This window comes from Oncorhynchus keta, chromosome 1 (genome assembly GCF_023373465.1).
Source record: "Oncorhynchus keta strain PuntledgeMale-10-30-2019 chromosome 1, Oket_V2, whole genome shotgun sequence".
Lineage (NCBI taxonomy): Eukaryota > Metazoa > Chordata > Actinopteri > Salmoniformes > Salmonidae > Oncorhynchus > Oncorhynchus keta.
This window is the reverse complement of record NC_068421.1, coordinates 94794576-94799575: the sequence shown is the minus strand read 5'-3', so window position 1 is coordinate 94799575 and position 5000 is coordinate 94794576. Positions and strand designations below refer to the sequence as shown.

General features: G+C 45.8%; 2 protein-coding genes and 1 pseudogene across 6 annotated transcripts in view; all 3 read right to left on the bottom strand.

The window, feature by feature from the left end:
• The window catches only part of LOC118381460 (tyrosine-protein kinase RYK), a 257241-nt gene that overhangs the window by 60071 nt on the left and 192170 nt on the right, over positions 1-5000 (bottom strand). The gene's annotated exons all lie outside the window — the stretch shown is intronic.
• Positions 1-5000, bottom strand: part of LOC127908600 (solute carrier organic anion transporter family member 2A1-like) — a 201200-nt gene that overhangs the window by 162273 nt on the left and 33927 nt on the right. The gene's annotated exons all lie outside the window — the stretch shown is intronic.
• Positions 1-5000, bottom strand: part of LOC127931752 (solute carrier organic anion transporter family member 2A1-like) — a 76313-nt pseudogene that overhangs the window by 37462 nt on the left and 33851 nt on the right.

Sequence of the window (5000 nt, the reverse complement as noted above, 5' to 3'; positions counted from 1 at the left end):
GGGAGGTTGACTGAGAACGCATTCTCATTTACAGCAACAACCTGGGGAATAATTACAGGGGATGATTGAGCCAATTGGAAGTTGGGGGTGATTTGGTGGCCGTGATGGTATGTGGGCCAGATTTGGAATTTAGCCAGGACCATTAGATAACACCCTTACTCTTACGATAATTTCCATGGGATCTTTAGTGACCACAGAGAGTCAGGATACCCGTTTAACATCCTATCCGAAAGGTGGCACCCTACTCAGGGCAATGTCCCTAATCATTGCTGTGGGGCATTTCTTTAGACCAGAGGAAAGAGTGCCTCCTACTGGCCCTCCAACACCACTTCCAGCAGCATCTGGTCTCCCGTCCAGGAACTGACCAGAACCAACCCTGCTTAGCTTCAGAGGCAAGCCAGCAGTGGGATGCAGGCTGGTATGTAGCTGTCATTGTGTCTGATATTTATTATTATACTAGTGTTCGAGTTTCAGTTATCTACAGGCCTCTTACCTATGTAGAGGGGCTAGTGTTTCAGTAAGCTACAGGCCTCTTACCTATGTAGAGGGGCTAGTGTTTCAGTAGGCTACAGGCCTCTTACCTATGTAGAGGGGCTAGTGTTTCAGTAAGCTACAGGCCTCTTACCTATGTAGAGGTTCTAGTGTTTCAGTAGGCTACAGGCCTCTTACCCATGTAGAGAGACTAGTGTTTCAGTAGGCTACAGGCCTCTTACCTATGTAGAGGGGCTAGTGTTTCAGTAAGCTACAGGCCTCTTACCTATGTAGAGAGACTAGTGTTTCAGTAGGCTACAGGCCTCTTACCTATGTAGAGGTTCTAGTGTTTCAGTAAGCTACAGGCCTCTTACCTATGTAGAGAGACTAGTGTTTCAGTAAGCTACAGGCCTCTTACCTATGTAGAGAGACTCGTGTTTCAGTAGGCTATAGGCCTCTTACCTATGTAGAGGTTCTAGTGTTTCAGTAGGCTATAGGCCTCTTACCTATGTAGAGGTTCTAGTGTTGCAGTAGGCTACAAGCCTCTTACCTATGTAGAGGTTCTAGTGTTGCAGTAGGCTACAAGCCTCTTACCTATGTAGAGGTTCTAGTGTTGCAGTAGGCTACAGGCCTCTTACCTATGTAGAGGTTCTAGTGTTTCAGTAAGCTATAGGCCTCTTACCTATGTAGAGGGGCTAGTGTTTCAGTAAGCTACAGGCCTCTTACCTATGTAGAGAGGCTAGTGTTTCAGTAGGCTACAGGCCTCTTACCTATGTAGAGGGGCTAGTGTTTCAGTAAGCTACAGGCCTCTTACCTATGTAGAGGGGCTAGTGTTTCAGTAGGCTACAGGCCTCTCACCTATGTAGAGAGACTAGTGTTTCAGTAAGCTACAGGCCTCTTACCTATGTAGAGGGGCTAGTGTTTCGGTAAGCTACAGGCCTCTTACCTATGTAGAGGTTCTAGTGTTTCAGTAAGCTACAGGCCTCTTACCTATGTAGAGGGGCTAGTGTTGCAGTAGGCTACAGGCCTCTTACCTATGTAGAGGTTCTAGTGTTTCAGTAGGCTACAGGCCTCTTACCTATGTAGAGGTTCTAGTGTTTCAGTAGGCTACAGGCCTCTTACCTATGTAGAGGTTCTAGTGTTTCAGTAGGCTACAGGCCTCTTACCTATGTAGAGGTTCTAGTGTTTCAGTAAGCTACAGGCCTCTTACCTATGTAGAGGTTCTAGTGTTTCAGTAGGCTACAGGCCTCTTACCTATGTAGAGGTTCTAGTGTTTCAGTAAGCTACAGGCCTCTTACCTATGTAGAGGTTCTAGTGTTTCAGTAGGCTACAGGCCTCTTACCTATGTAGAGGTTCTAGTGTTTCAGTAAGCTACAGGCCTCTTACCTATGTAGAGAGACTAGTGTTTCAGTAAGCTACAGGCCTCTTACCTATGTAGAGGTTCTAGTGTTTCAGTAAGCTACAGGCCTCTTACCTATGTAGAGAGACTAGTGTTTCAGTAGGCTACAGGCCTCTTACCTATGTAGAGGTTCTAGTGTTTCAGTAAGCTACAGGCCTCTTACCTATGTAGAGGTTCTCGTGTTTCAGTTATCTCCAGGCCTCTTACCTATGTAGAGGGGCTAGTGTTGCAGTAGGCTACAAGCCTCTTACCTATGTAGAGGTGCTAGTGTTTCAGTAAGCTACAGGCCTCTTACCTATGTAGAGAGACTAGTGTTTCAGTAGGCTACAGGCCTCTTACCTATGTAGAGGTTCTAGTGTTTCAGTAAGCTACAGGCCTCTTACCTATGTAGAGAGACTAGTGTTTCAGTAGGCTACAGGCCTCTTACCTATGTAGAGGTTCTAGTGTTTCAGTAAGCTACAGGCCTCTTACCTATGTAGAGAGACTAGTGTTTCAGTAGGCTATAGGCCTCTTACCTATGTAGAGAGACTAGTGTTTCAGTAGGCTATAGGCCTCTTACCTATGTAGAGGTTCTAGTGTTTCAGTAGGCTATAGGCCTCTTACCTATGTAGAGAGACTAGTGTTTCAGTAGGCTATAGGCCTCTTACCTATGTAGAGGAGACTAGTGTTGCAGTAGGCTATAGGCCTCTTACCTATGTTAGTGTTTTCAGTAAGCTACAGGCCTCTTACCTATGTAGAGGTTCTAGTGTTTCAGTAGGTATAGGCCTCTTTACCTATGTAGAGGGGCTAGTGTTTCAGTAGGCTATAGGCCTCTTACCTATGTAGAGAGACTAGTGTTTCAGTTATCTACAAGCCTCTTACCTATGTAGAGACTAGTGTTTCAGTAGGCTACAGGCCTCTTACCTATGTAGAGGTTCTAGTGTTTCAGTTATCTACAAGCCTCTTACCTATGTAGAGACTAGTGTTTCAGTAGGCTATAAGCCTCTTACCTATGTAGAGGTTCTAGTGTTTCAGTAGGCTATAGGCCTCTTACCTATGTAGAGGGGCTAGTGTTTCAGTAGGCTACAGGCCTCTTACCTATGTAGAGGTTCTAGTGTTTCAGTAGGCTACAGGCCTCTTACCTATGTAGAGGCTAGTGTTTCAGTAGGCCTCTTACCTATGTAGAGGTTCTAGTGCAGTTATCTCTCTTACCTATGTAGAGAGACTAGTGTTTCAGTAGGCTACAAGCCTCTTACCTATGTAGAGGTTCCTCTTACTCTTACCTATGTAGAGGGGATAGTGTTCAGTAGGCTACAGGCCTCTTACCATGTAGAGGTTCTAGTGTTTCAGTAGGCTACAGGCCTCTTACCTATGTAGAGGGCTAGTGTTTCAGTAGGCTATAGGCCTCTTACCTATGTAGAGGGGCTAGTGTTGCAGTAGGCTATAGGCCTCTTACCTATGTAGAGAGACTAGTGTTTCAGTAAGCTATAGGCCTCTTACCTATGTAGAGGTTCTAGTGTTTCAGTTAGCTACAGGCCTCTTACCTATGTAGAGACTAGTGTTTCAGTAGGCTACAGGCCTCTTACCTATGTAGAGGGGCTAGTGTTTCAGTAGGCTACAGGCCTCTTACCTATGTAGAGGTTCTAGTGTTTCAGTTAGCTACAGGCCTCTTACCTATGTAGAGAGACTAGTGTTTCAGTAGGCTACAGGCCTCTTACCTATGTAGAGGGCTAGTGTTTCAGTAGGCTACAGGCCTCTTACCTATGTAGAGGGGCTAGTGTTGCAGTAAGCTACAGGCCTCTTACCTAGAGGGGCTAGTGTTTCAGTAGGCTACAGGCCTCTTACCTATGTAGAGGTTCTAGTGTTTCAGTAGGCTACAGGCCTCTTACCTATGTAGAGGGGCTAGTGTTTCAGTAGGCTACAGGCCTCTTACCTATGTAGAGGGAGTGTTTCTAGGCTACAGGCCTTTACCAGCTAGTGTTTCAGTTATCTACAGGCCTCTTACCTATGTAGAGGGGCTAGTGTTTCAGTAGGCTACAGGCCTCTTACCTATGTAGAGGACTAGTGTTTCAGTAGGCTACAGGCCTCTTACCTATGTAGAGAGACTAGTGTTTCAGTAAGCTACAGGCCTCTTACCTATGTAGAGGTTCTAGTGTTTCAGTAGGCTACAGGCCTCTTACCTATGTAGAGAGGCTAGTGTTTCAGTAGGCTACAGGCCTCTTACCTATGTAGAGGGGCTAGTGTTTCAGTTATCTACAGGCCTCTTACCTATGTAGAGGGGCTAGTGTTTCAGTTACAGGCCTCTTACCTATGTAGAGGGGCTAGTGTTTCAGTAGGCTACAGGCCTCTTACCTATGTAGAGGGGCTAGTGTTTCAGTAGCTACAGGCCTCTTACCTATGTAGAGGTTCTAGTGTTTCAGTAGGCTACAGGCCTCTTACCTATGTAGAGAGACTAGTGTTTCAGTAGGCTACAGGCCTCTTACCTATGTAGAGGGGCTAGTGTTTCAGTAAGCTACAGGCCTCTTACCTATGTAGAGACTAGTGTTTCAGTAAGCTACAGGCCTCTTACCTATGTAGAGGTTCTAGTGTTTCAGTAAGCTACAGGCCTCTTACCTATGTAGAGGGGCTAGTGTTTCAGTAAGCTACAGGCCTCTTACCTATGTAGAGAGACTAGTGTTTCAGTAAGCTACAGGCCTCTTACCTATGTAGAGGGGCTAGTGTTTCAGTAGGCTATAGGCCTCTTACCTATGTAGAGGCTAGTGTTTCAGTAGGCTACAGGCCTCTTACCTATGTAGAGGGGCTAGTGTTGCAGTAGGCTATAGGCCTCTTACCTATGTAGAGAGACTAGTGTTTAGTAGGCTATAGGCCTCTTACCTAGTGGTTCTAGTGTTTCAGTAAGCTACAGGCCTCTTACCTATGTAGAGGTTCTAGTGTTTCAGTAGGCTATAGGCCTCTTACCTATGTAGAGAGACAGTGTTTCAGTAGGCTATAGGCCTCTTACCTATGTAGAGGGCTAGTGTTTCAGTAGGCTACAGGCCTCTTACCTATGTAGAGGGACTAGTGTTTCAGTAGGCTATAGGCCTCTTACCTATGTAGAGGACTAGTGTTGCAGTAGCTACAGGCCTCTTACCTATGTAGAGAGACTAGTGTT